At 37.8% G+C, this 17,833-nt stretch overlaps 1 protein-coding gene across 3 annotated transcripts in view; it reads right to left on the reverse strand.

Moving 5' to 3' along the window:
• ATG7 (autophagy related 7) overlaps positions 1 to 17,833 on the reverse strand; it is a 100,593-nt gene that overhangs the window by 44,300 nt on the left and 38,460 nt on the right. The window lies entirely within an intron of this gene.

The following is a 17,833-nucleotide window of genomic DNA, read 5'->3' on the forward strand; positions in this document are numbered from 1 at the left end:
TCACATGTGAAATATATTAATGGGAAAAAATAGTTGAGGAAAAAAGATCAAAATTGCCAAAATAATTGCAAAATGCAGAAAGAAGACAGCAGCTGGTCTATGTAACTGCACTGTTCTGGCTCTTCCTCCAGAGCCATGGAAAACCATGCAGTAATGTCATACTTGGTCCCGCATCTGCACTTGCTAATTGGAATCACATTGCCTCATGCTCCAAAGCTCTACTCTCTCTGCTGCTACAAGAGAATTCTTGGTATAATGAAGTTAAGAATTACAAAATACCATACTGAAATAAACACTGGAGAACAAATTATTATAAAATACTCATAAAAATGGCCCCCAAATCAATGCATTGTTTATTTGTGGAATGCTTGCAATTGTTTTTTAAGGGAGTCATAAAAATTCCTCGCTCACCAGGAATCCATTCATGAGGGCAATGAATTTCCAGAGGACCCGATTTTTTATACAACGCCAGAGAAATATTTTTGGATACGAATTAAAAGAAAAAAAAAGTTTTAAACTAATAGTTTTGTTCCTTAAAATGAGCAAAGACTTGCCTACAATGTAAACAATGAAAATTAGAAAAGCTAAAGAACACAAGTCTGGTAACCTAAATACAATACCCATTGTCTGGACTTCCCTATTTCCTTGAATAACATCTGATTTTCATTTTGGATTAGAACATTCTGCTAAAATTACTAATATACTGGCATTTAATTGAATTAAATCGCAAAATTCCAAGATGAGCAACCAGCTATGATCTGATCAGACTTCCATAACTGAGAATTCACATTCTAACTCTGCAAACAATGTAATGTTGATCCCCAACTGAAATAAGTCTTGAGTATCACAGGGCAAACAGTAGTTCTCATCAGAAAAACCACCACATAAAACTCAGATCAACTGGCAGCTTAGCCAGGGAAAATTTGGCTAGCAATGTGATAGCTCTGTAATTCCAAGAACTTCCAGTATTTTTCTGTAAAGAGATACTCAACTGCCAGAGATAAAAACTACACTTATGTGAGAATAATACTGCAAACTTCTCCCCAGTATTTCAGCTGCTTGGCTGTTCTGTTGAGGGTATGAGAGTACAGAGAGATCCGAGCTGAACATACAAGCAGTCTGAAAGAGAAGAGGCTTCTTCTCCTCTTTGTGTGTGGGGGTGAAAACATAGACAGGAATATCAACATGCTCCAGCTTGTAACGAACAACACCGCATGTGACTGAAGAGGCTGAAAACACTTCTAATACAAAAGACTTCATAATGGCAAAACAACACATTTATCACAGAATCCCAGCCTGGTTTGGGTTGAAGGCACCTTAAAGCTCATCCAGCTCTAACCCCTGCCACAGACAGGGACACCTTCCACTGGAGCAGCTGCTCCAAGCCCCTGTGTCCAACCTGGCCTTGAACACTGCCAGGGATGGGGCAGCCACAGCTTCTCTGGGCACCCTGTGCCAGCGCCTCAGCACCCTCACAGGGAAGAGCTTCTGGCTAAGAGCTCATCTCAGTCTCCCCTCTGGCAGGTTAAAGCCATTCCCCTTATCCTATCACTACAGTCCTCTGTATAAAGTCCCTCTCCAGATTTATTGTTGGCCCCTTTAGGCACCAGAAAACAGCAATAAGACTGCATTCAGTCCAGCTTTTTCATGTGCTCCACTCATTTAATGGAATTCTGGTGAAATAATAGAATTGTTTAGGAGATTCACACAAAATATAAAATAAAATTAAAAAAAAAAATCAAACAAAAAACCCCACAAAACCAACAACAACAAAACCAACCCAAAACCAAAAAATCAACAACCACCAACAAACTTCAATTAAAAATATAGAAAGCCCTAATATAGAATCTTGACAGAAAGTGTATGGACCAGAACTGGATGGACTGACTTATGTTAGACCTCACTATGAGTGAAAGCAGACACCTATTTTTGACAATGCATAAAAACATCAAAAAGAAAAAAGACAGAGGTTGCTTTGCATTTAAGGCAGATCTGGTAAGGTGTATATATATATAAGGTATCGATATGTGGATAGCCTTAATTTTCCTTAGGAATCCATGAAATTACATTAGATCAAATACCAGCCTTGGGCAGGAAGGAGCAAAAATAAATTAAAAAAGAAAATAGAAAGATTTGTCTATATAACTGTTTGTGTTTTAACTGTATCTTTGATGTTTAATTGCCAAACCTGAGAAGTAACAGGAACTGGCACAGCTGTGTATTAGAACAGTACTGTCCCATCGGTGAAGAAGTTGGTGACAAGGGGCAATGGACTGAAAGAGTATTTCCCCCAAACGACTGTTAAATTACACCTGACACTTAACAGTCAAGAAAAACAGGTATGGACAATTTCTTATTGCTCAACGGAATACAACTATTGCAAGATGCCTGTCTGGACAGGAAGAATGAGAAATCAACCAGACGACTACATTGATTTCATAGGGGAAAAAGGATTAACACAAAGGCACGGCGATTCTGCCATGTGCATGCAAACAAAAGCACACATGCCATTTACACAGAGAATAATCAAAAGAAACAAATGACACACCAATGCAGTACTTGATCCTGACCTTACATACTGGTCTTTGTAAAGAACAAATTTAAGTATCTGAAGACTAAGCAAAATAAATTATATAAACCAGTTAATGGTTTCATGGTATTGCTAATGCAAACCAGTGAAGCTGTCTAGTAGTTGCTGAAAATAGAAGTGTTTGCACAGATAAATGCCACATCACTGATGTACTCAGATTATTGTGAAAGAAAATCTGTAAATCTGAAGTTGAAAAGATAACTTAAATCAAGCAGATGCACACAAATAAAACATGCCAATGATACAAAGCAGACAATCAAAGCTAAGGCAAAGAGGTGTGAATCAAACAGAGACATTACAGATGACCTCGGAAATGGGTGAAAAAGTAGAATCATAGAACACTTAGGGTTGGAAAGGACCTTAAGATCATCCAGTTCCAACCCCCTGCCATAGGCAGGGAATTGAAGGTTGAAACAAAACTTTATTGGAATAGGACTGGAGCATTTTATAGTAAACTGGAAAAACACAGTGGAAGGATGTTTTCAGTACTTAAAAGAAGACATTTGTGGCCCATGAATGAAATAGTTCCATCTCCCAACAACAAAACAGTCATCACAGCAAAAGAGAAATCAGGAAAGCATTGAAGAGAAATGAATAATAATAGTGGCTTACATAGTAACAACATCTGTGGCTAAGTCAGCATAAGCACAAGGGAGAGTAAGAGCTGTCTTCCTTTAAACAGTTTTAAAATACCTTTGGGTGGGATACAGTGGGAAAACTAGCTGAAAGCTTGCAAGGCAAGATGAATTCCAGCTGTTGCATTGTGTGGACTAACAGATTTTCCCTAATTGCCTATATTAACATATAATACTGGTAGGAGACCATTTCTGTTCTTCCCTTCTGTCCTCAGACTCTGAAGACACAGAGAACCAATGGGCTGCTGGCAGTTTAAGATTTTGATTCTGGAATGCCCTGTACATCATGGAACAAGACATCAAAAGTTGATATATCCCAATGCATTTTGGAACACAGATTTTGCAAGTCAGCGAGTGGCACTTGAGAAAAGGCAACACTTTCCACACTCTTTAACTGGCAAGGCACATGCAGTTCCAACACCAGGCTGGTCAGTGGGTTGGTCTGGTTTTGAGACAGTGCTCACACAGTTCTGCAGGATCCTCCTTTGTGCTTCCCTACCTGCTCACAGCTCCTGTGAGTGCAGACACAGGCACTGTGCTGCTGTGCCTCAAACCTCCTGCACTGCACACGGTATCAGACTGCTTAAACAAACCACTCATGCGAGGAGGCTGTGACAGGAACCGCACTTGACTTCTCATTACATAAGAGAAATAGCCCAAATAGCGTATTGTTAACAGGAGTTCATACCTCACTTTCAAATGCTCTGGCATATGTTAAGCATGTCACCCTAACAAATCATACAGCATGCACATGGGTGCTGTTTTACCCTCTCTTTGCTCTGTCTACCCAGGGATTCACTCCACAGCCCTAAAAGCTATACTTCCAAAGGCACAAAACAACACAGATGAAAAATTATAGGTTTTAATCTGCAGAGGAATGATTTATTAATGCTGACAGCTTAATTTAGCAATTGGACACTATTTGAAGAGAAAAAAAACCCACCTGATCGTGGAATACTGAGATGAGGAGCCTATTCCAGCTTTTGATGTAGATTTGTCCCAAATTCAAAGTTAAAAAGACTGGGAAAGAACTTTTCCAGTTTACTGAAATCCAATCTCACCCTGGATTCCATCCAGGTTTTTACCTCAAAGGCATAAGCAATTTAGTCATATTTTTACATAACTAAATTCCTGAGTCACATTATAGAGGGAGAGTAAAATGCAACTCAAAACCAATTTCAGCCATTACATATTTTCTTTTTATAGCACTGCTTGTAAGAAACAAATGTTGTAAGGCTGTTTCAAAACTTAAAAGCCTTTCATCATTGGTTATTGCTCATTTCTCATTCAGATTTATTAACACATTAATGCACATAACACAAACGCTGCATCATGGTAACAAGAGCAAACGGTGACTGCTCAGCTAACTCTAACAACCCAATAAAGAATTTGTAATTAACCAGCTGCTAAAATAATAATGGTTTTGAAACATCTCTGCAGTACTCCATAGAATGGAATGGAATACAGCTGTCTAGAGTAATAGATGTCACAATAGTCTCTGAGTGGGGTTAATGAAACCAATGTTTCATTGCAGCCAATTTGATATAACTGAGATTAATGGAACAATCAAATTGACATGATATGCATTCACTGAACTCTAAATTCACATAAAAAAGAGACATTGCAGTACACCCCAGTGCCGTTATCAATTTAGATCTCCTTGTCTCTTCTAAATACACTGTGACTAAGTGTCCAGGATGCTGCAGAAAAAGAGCAAATTTTAAGTCCTCTGTTTCTAAAGCCACATTTCCTCACTTCTGCTTTGCCTGAGGCTTTTAATCTCTGTTCTTCTGAACAACTCTATCCCCCCCATAACCTCAGGACGTTTAAAACTATCTCACTCAGCCTACCAAGCACTTCAGCAAGCTCCAGACCTCTTTCAAACTACAACAGCTGCCAACCCTTTGTCCGCAGGACAGCACAGCCCAGATTTCCAATGGCACTTGGTTCTCGCCTTTCTAGGACACACAGGACCAGTGCATTGGCATCGTTGTCACTCATCCTTGTGCCTCCTCCTGTCATTTTTGCTAACACTGACCTCACCATGCTTTGTCTCAAAGATCCAGCCCACCAACACCTCCTCCACAAACACAGAAAAAAACACACAGAAAAAGAGGCCATTTCCTCTCTCACGTGCATGCATACAATAACCCATTTAAGAAATAGGCTTAAATTGATGTCTGCACAGTGTCAACGCTGATGCATGTTGCTCCAGTTAGAATATTAGTTTCATTTCTATGTGCACATTACTTTCTGTAAATTATCTAGCAATTTGGAGACTTAAAAGAATACTACAACAAAACTCTTCATTCACTCAGCATTAGATAAATGCTGTCAAATCTGTTGATTCATTTCATCACCTATTGCACTTCATGAATTCTAGATCTAAGTATTTTCAACAAAATAATGAAGTTACATATAACCCAAAGCAGCAGCACGTATAAATCCTTCAAGCCTCGTGGCAATTTCTTTAATCCAAAGTAATCACGTTTCTCTGTACAACAGGTCTTGTGATGTCTGTAATAGCATCTCACTATAGTAACAACAGTCTTAATGTTATAGCTCTCTTGAATGCCTGAAGTATTAATCAGATCCCATATTTAAATATGAAATCAGAGTACTCTTGATACTCTTCCTGAAACAGATATGCTAACCAGAGCCCCTCAACCATTTTAAAGGAAGTGTAATAAAGACCAAGACTATGAAGCTGGTTTTGATACCTGAGTCAAACATCACAGCTTTCTGGTTATGTTTTACTCCATTACCTCATCCTTTTACATTGAAAAAACATTTCTAAATAGGCAGTTCATTCTATATGCAGTTTCCTGTGCCACAAATTCTTTCCTTTTGCTTTTAAACCAAAGAGAATACAGAAAAATCATGGAATTGATGAATGGAAGAGAGCAGATTCAATGAATCTGCTAGGAACACCATTTTCTGTTGAAAGCAAAAGATTCAATGATCACAATAGTCATTCTTCAGTGCAGAAATTTCTCTATGAAAAGAAAGTTTTATCTTTCAGAAGTGAGCCGAAATCCTAGCACGGTTTTCCAAAGAGACTTACCTTTTTCCAGTACTGTCCTGAAAACTCACGCAGCATTCTCCACCAGCTATTACATATAAGGATGTTATTAATGCTACATTGTAAAAAGATTTTTTTTTATGACCAACCTTGCTTGAGTTGATGGAAATATCATGTTTGTGAGCTTTATGCCCCAATTTAACTAAAAGCATATTTAACAGCAAGGATTACCTCCTTCTCCCAAATCTCCAATTTCTACTGTATTACAAGAAAATTCAGTCAGCTCATTGAACTTCATCAACATGTTTCAGCTCTAACCAAGATTTTACTTTGTTAAGTAATCCAAATATAATCAGCAAGCATAAAACTATATATTAAACACACATTAAGCAATATTAAATTACATATTAAATGCATTAAGCAATTTGATCCAAATACTAAACACCAGATTAAATCCAGAAAGCAGAAATCTCAATAAAGTAGTCCCAACCAACACAAACCCCGTAATTCCAAGAATGGCAGGATTTCAAGTATCTCATTACCCATCTAAAGGCATGGGGTTTACAGTCTGGACTCAAGCCAAAACTATCCTCAGTTAATTCATCCCTCCATGGGGAACCAAAGACAGCTGGAGAGGATGCTGACCATATTGATAACCACACATGTCACAAATGCACACCAGCACAGTTGGACAAACCCACAGAGTGTATGTAATTCAGTATGGAATTCTTTCACAGGAGCTTCCCTGTCCCATTGTGCCATCTGAGAAAATGTGAAGTACTGCTGTGATAGCAGCAAGAAAGCCTACAGTTGTGGCTGGTCTTTAGAATATTGCCAGGGCTGCCTATAATGATAACATTAAAATAGACCACCCAGCAGTCATTCACATATGAAAGCTACAACAGATGCTCTTTAATTCTTTATCGGAATAAGTCTCAGTCATTTAGCTTCCGTATTTCTTTCTACTATTTCTTGTAGCAAGCCAAAATCATGTAAAGAGGTTTCTTTTGGAGGCTGGAAATAACAGCTTGCATTTGTTCCTTCTTGGTTCATTATCTTTTAAAATTCTACTACAAATTAAAATCAAGCCTCAACTTCACGACTATCTAAACCCTGAAAACACACACAACATACCAGAATTTATTAGATGTAAGGCCACTGCCTATGGAGAAAGAGACTGATATACTCTACCAGCCAGCTCTGTTCTTTCAAACATGCGAGCACAGTGATCATAGGTACGGAATTAACACTGTTTTGGTATGCATCATGTGTGGCAGAAGCAGATCCAGAGATTAGTACATATAAATCACTCACCCAGGAAGAAAAAAGTCTACACAACTGCCAACTAAGACAACTAATACGACATGCATGTTTTTACAAGGGCTATTCAAAGAAATAGTATTTGTGGGAAGAATGAGTCATAGGAGGGCAGACTCCATATACTACAGTTACTCAAAGTGAGAAGACAGAGGGAGTTAAAACTTAGACTATTCTTTTTCTAAAATAACCAAGAAACGTTAGCAAAACCAGCTGTGGCACTGTAATGATTTTAAATAGTTTTGTTATGCCTTCAGATTCTCTTCCAGTAGTAGATTTCTCTTTTTCTTTTTAACTTGCATTGGAGTTTGCTGTTGTTGGCGCACTGTCTCAGCAGACACTAGATAAATAAACTTTTCAACAACATAAACACTTTTAAAACTGTATCTCTTAACCCCTATTCCCTGGAGAGGTTAGAAAGTAATTACTTAATTCTTTACAGGTTTCCTTGTGCATCCCTTCTCTATTTCTGTGACTTTTCTTTCTACTTGAGTTACAACAAAATAAATAAGCATCTTAGTACTCAGTTCCATCTAAATCACAGATTGTATCTTTTCCTTAACTATGTATTCCTTGTGGAATCCAGCAAATAGCACCGTGCTTGCACACTGAGAAGCATTCATTCATAGCACATGTTTTTGGGATCTCACTCTGCTGTCAAGTTTCCCCTGGCTCCTCCCTCATTGATAAAGAGATTAAACTTGCCCTTTAGTCAAGTAAAGTCAATAGTAGGCAGGTGTCATGATTGACTATCTCTTCACATGCAGATGTGGGACATGGTTTAGTGGTGGACTTGGCAGTGCCAGATTGACAGTTGGACCTGATGATCTTAAAGGTCTCTTTCAATTTGATGCTGTAATTTCACACTTAACTTGCAGGGCATGAAATTCATTGTCAGATAGGTTTGATTCAGTGCTATAAAATGACAGAAATTTATTCATGTATAGTAAGTACTTAAATAGAGCACATATGAGCCCTCCTGCCTTCAGTGCCAAAGTGCCAATGACTTGAGAAAGTTAAAGACAAAACTAGTAAGATTTGCTTCATAGATATTCTTACTCATGTCAAGGCTTGCAACTCAACCTAATTTTTAAGAGTATATTCTTGGATGTCAAGGACCTCTTATCAATGCCACTACTATTTATCCAGTAAAACTGCATTATTTTAAGGTTGCTGTGTAACAGTTAAAACACTAGAAATCACCAGCACTCCTTAGAAAGAGAGAAGTTTTCCTGTATATAAAAATAAATTCAGTAACTCACAAGCTGCTCTTGCTTTATGAAGTATCACATGTGAAGTTCAGGTCCAGTGTTCCAGACTCAATACCTAGTGAATGCGACAACTCCTCACTCATTTGGAGCAGGTATTTAATGAATAGAGTGGGGGTTTTAAAGGTTGAAAGCTCAAGAAAACAGAAGTTCATCCTAAAGCATTTTTTCTCGAAATACCAAAATATTATGTACTCAAACTTAAAAATTGTTTTTCTACGGGTAACATTTTAATTGTATGAATAATGCTATAGACTATTCTGACATCTCTTATCTGGTCAGACATCTTTCATTTACAAGGAGATGACTTTCCATCAGTTTGCCCTTATATCAACAAAGGGATGTCATTGCTAAGGAAAAATTATCACTGAAGTGGTAAGATAACCAATCCTTATCTTCTCAGAAACAAACAGACTCATCTTGGAACCAAATCTGGGTTTTAACTATGGAATTGGTCATTAATTTTATCACTCCCAAGCTGTCAGGTGGTCTTTCCAGGACTCTAGCCTATTCCATAAAACCAAGACTGTTGCACAGCAGATTTCAGCTAAAAGCAAAGTTATGAAGTGTTCAAGAAAAAGATGTTGTAGAAAGGGAACTTCAGGAGAACCTGAACTTAAGCAAAGCAAAGGAAATACCAACACTTTATAGAGATATTCACTGAAGTGGAAATGCCAGCGACATAGCCAGAATCAAACAGAAAGAAAACTCAGGGCAGTAAGAGCTAGGCTGGCGCTAACTTGAAAGGCTTCAAATTTGCCCGGTTTATGAACCTCTGCAAGATTAGCATCAATTTTAGACAACAACATTTGCATTACAGTAGTAATATGGATGTAAATCTTGAAACACTCCTGCTGGTAAAATTATCCCATACATCAGAAAGAAAGAAACCCTAAGACATTGTGACAATCTAAGCTGAGCAGTAGTTTACCAAGGGGATTTCCACAGAGGATAGGAACAGGTCCTAATGTTTTTGTTATTAAAATTTGCAATGCTTACTTGCCCCGATTTTGACTGTGGATTAGCAATCACTGGCATTAAAGAGAAGCTGTGGTAAAACTACATGATTTTTGGACAATTCTTTGCATTGATATCAACTTCATTTTTTACCAGTTACTAGTTCTACCTATGTTTACAGGAAAACCAACAAAGCTGGACAAAAAAGCTACTGCTATTTGTACAGAAAGTCTTGCAGTCAAAATGACATGCTGGCAATAATGAAATACCAGTGTGCTTGGTATATGTGATAACTGACAGCACAAGCTTTCTTGCACAACTCATAACACAAATGCCTTCAGAGATGTTTGAGAGGCATTTCCAGAGGAAATACTGATTGCCAGAAGAATGCAAATACTGTTAACAGCTGCATACTCTTGCAAATAACACTTAATGGTCTACAGGATGAAGAGAGTACATTAACAACTGGGGAAGGGGTGGGAGATGGAATGTCTTCATACATAATACAGTCACTCAATTAACAGTCAAACATTCAGCAGTTTAGTGAATACAGAGGCAGACTTGCCTCAAGGAATTCATAGCACCTTTGGGTAAGGCTGCAGCAGTATGTGTTTATTGAAATCTGCATCTGGTAGTAATTTGTCCAGCAGCAAACTTCGTTTCTTTTTTTACTTGAATGATCTACCAGGGCCCACATACTCTGCAACCGTTCACTTGCACCAAGATATACATGGCGTAATTTATGTTCTTAATTATAAAACAAAGTTTATCAGCATGTTTGGCTGGGTTATGTCTAATTCTTCATATGAGAATAACAGAATGCATCTTGAACAGTCCATTCTTCATTGAAACAAAATAGATTGGAATGGGGAAGATTTAATCCCCAAATTATTTTCTTCTCCCTTCTTTAATGGAGATTTTTCCTTTAAAGGAGCCAACATGGTTCGAAAATTTTTCTAGAAGAGAATTGCTCCTCTCCCCCAAAAAAAGAAAAAAAGAGAGAATGCGGGTCATATACTCAATCTGCCAAATATTGTTTTAGTAATGACACACCTCATTTGAAACTGGGGCCTAGCCCAACAGACTGTCAGCAGGGGCTCTTAATAGCCAGGTAACAAATACCTCTCAAACGAATGGTTAGTTTTGTAAAGTAGTAGTCCTCTTCTAGACACAGAGAAGTCAAAATACAGCACAAGGAGAGAACAGGCCACAAGTCCCCCCCAACTGAGATCCAATTATGAAGAAAGGTTTGAGGATCTCAGTGTGTAACTCCCTATGAATTTCGAGGTATGAGACTCCTAGAAGATCAGGCCAGAATTCACAAGAAATTAAATGCTCATGACTGCACTGTTTTGAAGGGATACACCACTTCAGTAATCCTGTATCAGTTTTTAGGCATGGTCATTCAGCATTTACCTTAAAACTCTGGATAATTGTTACACAGAAGGAAGAAAAGCACTTTGCAAACTACCCCCATGATCAACTTAGCTGATTTTTTTAACTTGTTTGATCACTTTTCTTTAGATCATACAGGATTACATTTTGTGCCTGGATTAGTAGAGTGTTTTGACTGACAGAGCAGTCAAAATGCTCTAGACAGTATTCCCTTAGCTATACACAGGGCAGGTGAAACAGAAACATGGAGAATTACACCAAAACATAATGCAAGCAACTATGCAGCACTTCTGTCTAAGTGGGTTTCAGTCCATGTGACATCTGCATTCTCGTGGCTTCCTTATTAACTGCTTAGTAAGTGTTGTTAATCATTTCTCTGAACCCTTCACAACCTTCAAATTGCTGAAGCCCTCAGTGCCATAGCAGGGCACCCCCAGATTGCTGAGATGCTTTAGATGTACCAAGTCCCTATTCACTAGATTAGCCACTTCAGTCACAGAAGTAATTTGTAACTTCTTCACCCTGTAATGTCAGATACTGGCAAAGAAATTAGGCCAGAATATTGAACCTGTTCAGTCATATTAACACTAATTCATTGTGGTGGATCCTGATGAAAAAAACCAGGGGTACATCTCCTTCTGCTCCATAGAAGGCAATAGTAAAAAATATAATTAAGAACACTAAATGCTTTAGAGGCATGATAAGTTTCTAAAGACATCAACAAACCCATGTTTCAGATTCTACAGCTTCAGTACAGCAGTTCACTTGAAAACTCTGGGTGCTGTGTTCATCATTAAAACATTCTAAAATCTTAAAGTATAATTTAATATCATTTACCATCATGGCACAAAACAAAGCATCGTTTTCACCTCTTTTAGATCCTGATCTCATGAGAGCAATTAGAATAAAAAGGAAAACTAGTGTACCTTTGCAGCTGTACTTAAGGTGCTGGAATTGTTAAGACAGGAGATATGAGAAAGCACAGACACTTTGAGCCCTCTAGGTAGGGAATGTCTGCTACTGAACAGTACTAACCTGCACTAATCAGTACTGTTTGTAAAGAGGACAAACACTCCAGAGGTATTACCTACACAAGCCAGCACTCAGAAGCTGCACAGGCGTTCTGAATAAAACAGACTAAATATTAGTGCTACAGCAGTTTCATAGCAGCTGGAAAGCTGCTATAGTCCTAAGACTGATTTTCTTACAGCTATTTGTTGCATAGCATTTTCCCCTCACATAAAACCTGATTTATTTATTCACAGCAGGACTTTCCATTTTACAGCTATGTAAGATTTACTGTGCAATTTTATATAGAGATAGATTTAAACTCTATCAATGTTTTGGCACTATGACAGTAATTCACAGTTTAACACATGAAAAAAAAAATGACCTGTTGCTCACCCAAATGCCATCATTCCCTTTCTTGCAGGGATTTTAGGCTAATATTTGAAATTTCAAGTAAAAACCCCCAGCTTGATACCAAAGCAGCTTAAATAAAATATATATGCTTAAATAAAATATAAATATATACTTAAATATATATTTTATTTTAATATTTTATATATATTATGTATGTTTTATATATGTATTTACACTGAATATTCATTATTTTCTCTGTCCCAAGTATTCTTACATTTGAATTTGAAGAGTTTCATTTCATTTTACTAATAACCACATAAGTTTAATGTATCTATCAACTTACACAGCTCATCAGAAGCACCTTTTACAGCCAGCATTTCCAAGTCAAAATTTGTAAGTAATTTAGAAAGTGGTTTCCTATTTTTGAGACAGGCTCAAAAAGCATGTCATGACAACACAGATTTAATAATTTGAAGTGATATGGGTAGTGTTTCTATTGTTGTCCCCACTTTTCAAATCTCTTTGGAGTTCACACATTAATGAGGGTTGAATTATGCAAATATATTTGGAACTACAACAGGCTATGCTCTGGTCTTACAGGACTCTCAGCTCAGAAGACTGGCAGGCCCTCAACCTTGAGACCTGCCTTGAAGCATTCCTGTACACAAAGAAATCTTTCCATTCCGTACAACCCTACCATTAACTGTCCTTCTTCTTTCCCTTGGCTTCAAGTAGAATGACTGCAAAAGGCCCCTCCTGTCCTGAAGGGACAAATAATTATTTAATCAAAACCAACATGAAACACAGGTATTTGAGCACACAGGCTGATGATGTAAGTCCTGGGAACAGCATTGAGCATTATTAGTTATACTAAGTGAAGTCACCAGGAAAGTTATCTGGGGAAAGACAAAGAGATCACGTTATGGTACAAAATATGAGGGTACTGAGGCACTGGCACAGGGTGCCCAGAGAAGCTGTGGCTGCCCCATCCCTGGCCGTGTTGAATGCCAGGTTGGACACAGGGGCTTGGAGCAAGCTGCTCCAGTGGAAGGTGTCCCTGCCTGTGGCAGGGGTTGGAACTGGATGAGCTTTAAGGTCCCTTTCAACCCAAACCAGTCTGGGATTCTATGATTCCATGAAAACAGAGGAAACACTTCACAGATATTTCTACATGCTTCAAAGAGCAGCATAAGGTATCAGTAAAACGACCACTCCTGCGTGTGTTCAAAGGCTATAAAACTCAGTTTGAACTGTTTTGTGTTGATGTAACAATCACCTCTCCTTGGCAAAATTTCAAGAGCAGAAATACCACAGATTCAGCTAAGCACTGCATGAAGGACATAATCTATTTTAGGCATGTAACAGCAAAGCATAATAACCAGAATGCATTGAAATTTGCATACATTAAAAAAACTACCATAACAGAGACTCGTTTTTCATCTGGACCATGTTCACCAGTAATTCATTTGCAGAAAAAAATTACCATTATTTGAGGCTCTGGGAAATACTGTTTGATGAATGAAGGAAAATGATGACACTAATGGATATCATGAGAAAACTCAAAAAGAAAGAAACAACCCGGCTCCTGAAAGAAACCAGATTAATCTCTTAAGCTCTTAGGAAAAAGATTCCAGGGCAGGCCTGAATATGTCATAGTGAATTTCTCCTGAAACACACCAGATTAAGAACATGAAGGAAAACAAAACTGCTCAAAGACACAGCAAAGTCTCAAATACTAATTCGGGTCTACCCATCAGTTTGTAGGGAGTTTTCATTAACATCAAGCAAATTTCAATCCTGCATCCTGCTTGGCCCACTACCAGAAACAAATGCTGGAGTTACAGGATTGACTGTTCTAGCATTGCTGAAGTTGGGATTTTCTGTTTTGTTTAGGGATTTTATTTTTGCTTTTATTTTGTATGTTATTGTTTCAGAATCACATATGCTGCACAATATCATGCAGAATCAGAAATAAGGTTATTTTTCAGAGCAAAGCACGTTGGAAACCCTTAATTTTCTTCCCAGTCTGGAGAAGCACAAAGTGCACTTTTAATACCGGCTACCTATTATACAGCTAAACTCTGTTCCCCAAGAAAATGGCTGTACAAATGGTCAGGCACAAACTTCAAGAGCAGAATCTGAATAAAAAAGGATTTTCTATGTTTTCTCTTATTCAAAGAGCTCAAAGGATTTTCGTGGCGTGATTTAGGGTTTGCTTTTGTGTTGTTTTAAAAATTAATCCTACCCTTCTATAGGATAGGAATTCTAATCTGAATCATTTGGGATACAGAACACCAGCACAGCAAGGGGATTCTGCAAATACCAAGCAGAGTTCATTCGCTGACCATAAGAACTTGTCATAAACTAGAGATACTTTGTAAGAAACAAAAGAACTTTAAGTATAAAATTACTAAAGAGAAATAACATAGACATCATGACCTCCTGAGCCTTATAATCCCATTCAGACTCTACAATCACAGCTAGCTGACCTTTATAATCACATTCAGAAACATGAACTCTGGTCTGGATTTGATTATTTTGCAGAATTCTTTATGATCCTCTTAAGATTGCAAAAGTTCTGCCACTTCTTGTGTTTTAATCAGTCATAAAACATGTATTTATGCATTTTATGGTTTTCTTTCATCCCAATAAAGCATAGAATATAGTAAAGCTTCCTAAAGCATCAAGTAATTTAGGAATAAGTAAGAAAGTACATTTATACTTGGGTCTTCTTAAGAGAGAAATTATGTTCATTTTTGAAAATGTCTTGTATAGAAATTCAATTACACACACTACAGCAAACTCATGTAAAAATCTCTCTTCACTGTTGTTATTGCTCCTTCTACCAATATCTGTCAATAGGTGCTTCACTCCCAGTGATTTCAAGAGCACTTACATATGTTCAAATAAGGATAAGCTCAGTTACTTTGCTTAACTGGGCCTGGAAGAACACTGTCAGTTGTTTCTGAAGAAAAAGGGTGACCATAAAATGAGTATCCTTAAAGAAGTGAGGTTCTTACAAAATCTTACAAATGGGAATGGTTCTTCCACAACTATGGAATTATCTTGATCATGGGTTTTACTAATGTGTCACCTTTCACTTCCAGAAGTGTGCCTCGTTGGTACAAACCAATCGTTAACACAGAGCAGTCGAGTGTGTATCGGGAAACCTGTAATTTTAGACTAGGTTAAATAAAAAGAGCTCTCCAAACCAGCAAAACCCAATACACTTTGCAGGGTTAAGTCTGGTGTATGTGACAAGCAAACCCGTTGGTTTTAGAGATGCACTATGATATGCACCCATTTCTGGGCAGCCCAGCCAAGTTCTGAGCTGGTAGTAATGCAGTTAGTTGTTGTTCTGCCTCCGAATCAATGCCTCCAATTTCTGACTAACAATTAGAGAGATCCATAGGCTTTCTCTATTTTAAGCCCTGTTATTAAACTCAACTACACAGTGAACAGTATCACAGAATCATAGAATTATTTAGGCTGGAAAAGACCCTTAAGATCATCAAGTTCAACTGTTTACCCATCACTGCTAAGTCCACCACTAACCCATGTCTTTAAGTGCCACATCTACAAACATCAGAATATTTTATTTTCTTCTGGAATACTTGTTTCACCAGCACTAGCATATACTACCATAAAGTGAAAAGGTTTTAGTTAGCTTTGTCTCCTTATTCCTTTCTGGAAAACAAGAGTGCAGCTTTTATGTGAGCTTGGCCAGATCCCAAAATGAACTGCATCCAGTGGAAACAAGGTCTAAGTGCTGATCTGGGAGTTTCCCACAGCTCCTATTGGCCTTCACAGCCATGCATGTCACCAGAGCATCTTGCTGAAGCTGTACATAAGTATCTAACTGGTATTAAAAAAACCCAAGAATAGAACCTAAATTAAAGCCAGATGTGGAAAAAGCAGATGCCTGAAATTTACTGTCATTTCAAGGTTGAATAGGAACACTTGCTAATTTTATTATTTACTAAGTAAATTGTCATGCTAAGTAAGTCATGTAGAGCATTTGTAATTTCCTGATGCATTTTATGCTAAAAAAATAGGTGCTCTATTGACTAAAGCTCTGTAATTGGAATGAATTTTAAACCACAACCTAAATCAGTGTTATGATTCCTACTCTGGTTGCACACTGAGTTATAATTCTGTTCTTATCAGTCATTTTAAAAAGCTACGGTCAAGGATGTCAGGATGGCATTAACACTTAGGTCAACAGCTCAGCTCTGGGACAGGAAATTGAACAATGTAAGCAAAAAGGATATTCAGTAAGTGGAAAGTCTTCCATATCTTACTGCAAATTGTATTGCTTTGATCCGGGCAAGCACAAAGCATGCAGAGAGGGAAGGTTTTCATGGAAGCTTCAGGCCATCCAAACCAATTCTATTTAATGTAGTCAAGCCACTCCTCCAGAACATGCATGACTTACCCACTCTCTTTTTAAGTAACTCAGAAGCTATTTTATAGAATTAGTTTAGTATTTAGCTCATTAGAGCCCTCCTGTACACACACCATGAAGGCAGCTAAGCATTTGTTAGGTGAATTAAAAAAAACAGGAAGGTTAAGTGTGTGATTTAACTTTACATGCAATATGCTGAAGTATAAGACCAGTATGACAAAACCTCCTGTTTTTCTGACCACAACAAAATATTCTAAGCAAGCATGCTGTTAAACACTCTCAATGAACTGACATTTTAGGAGTGATCCCTTTAAGAAAAGAAGATTGAGTAGCTTCAGATCAGTTTTCCCTACCAGGTACTTAAACCCACTTATTTCATATGCAGAACTTGCAATATAATTATGATGCTGCTGTGGCAAATTTAAGGTTGGGTGACATGTAATTTTACAAGTCCATTTTCTTTACAGTGGAGCAATGGCACTGGTCAAATTTTCCTAGCTAGGAGGAAAGGAAAATCTTCAGTTATTAGGAGCCATTTTGATGGTCATGAAACCCAACAATGATCCACAAAATCTCTTTGAAGAGTCTGAGTGCAGAGAGGCAAGTAACTTCTCAACAGAACGATCACAAGTGGAGCCATAAAAATGGGCCATACCTCTCTCACTAATTTTGTTGCTGTTTTTAGAAATCCAGAAATCAAGAATATCCTAAACCAACCTCAAGAGCACTGCTCTTCATAAACCTAATATCTCCATTTTAGAGAATATATTCTGCCAACAGCAGCTCAAAAGCAGCCAGAAACCTGAAAAACCATTTCACAGTTCTAAAACTCAGCAATATAAATGACACAATCTGCCCTCCATGAGAAAAATGAGCTCAAAA

The sequence above is a fragment of the Melopsittacus undulatus genome, chromosome 9, assembly GCF_012275295.1.
Source record: "Melopsittacus undulatus isolate bMelUnd1 chromosome 9, bMelUnd1.mat.Z, whole genome shotgun sequence".
Taxonomy (NCBI): Eukaryota; Metazoa; Chordata; class Aves; order Psittaciformes; family Psittaculidae; genus Melopsittacus; species Melopsittacus undulatus.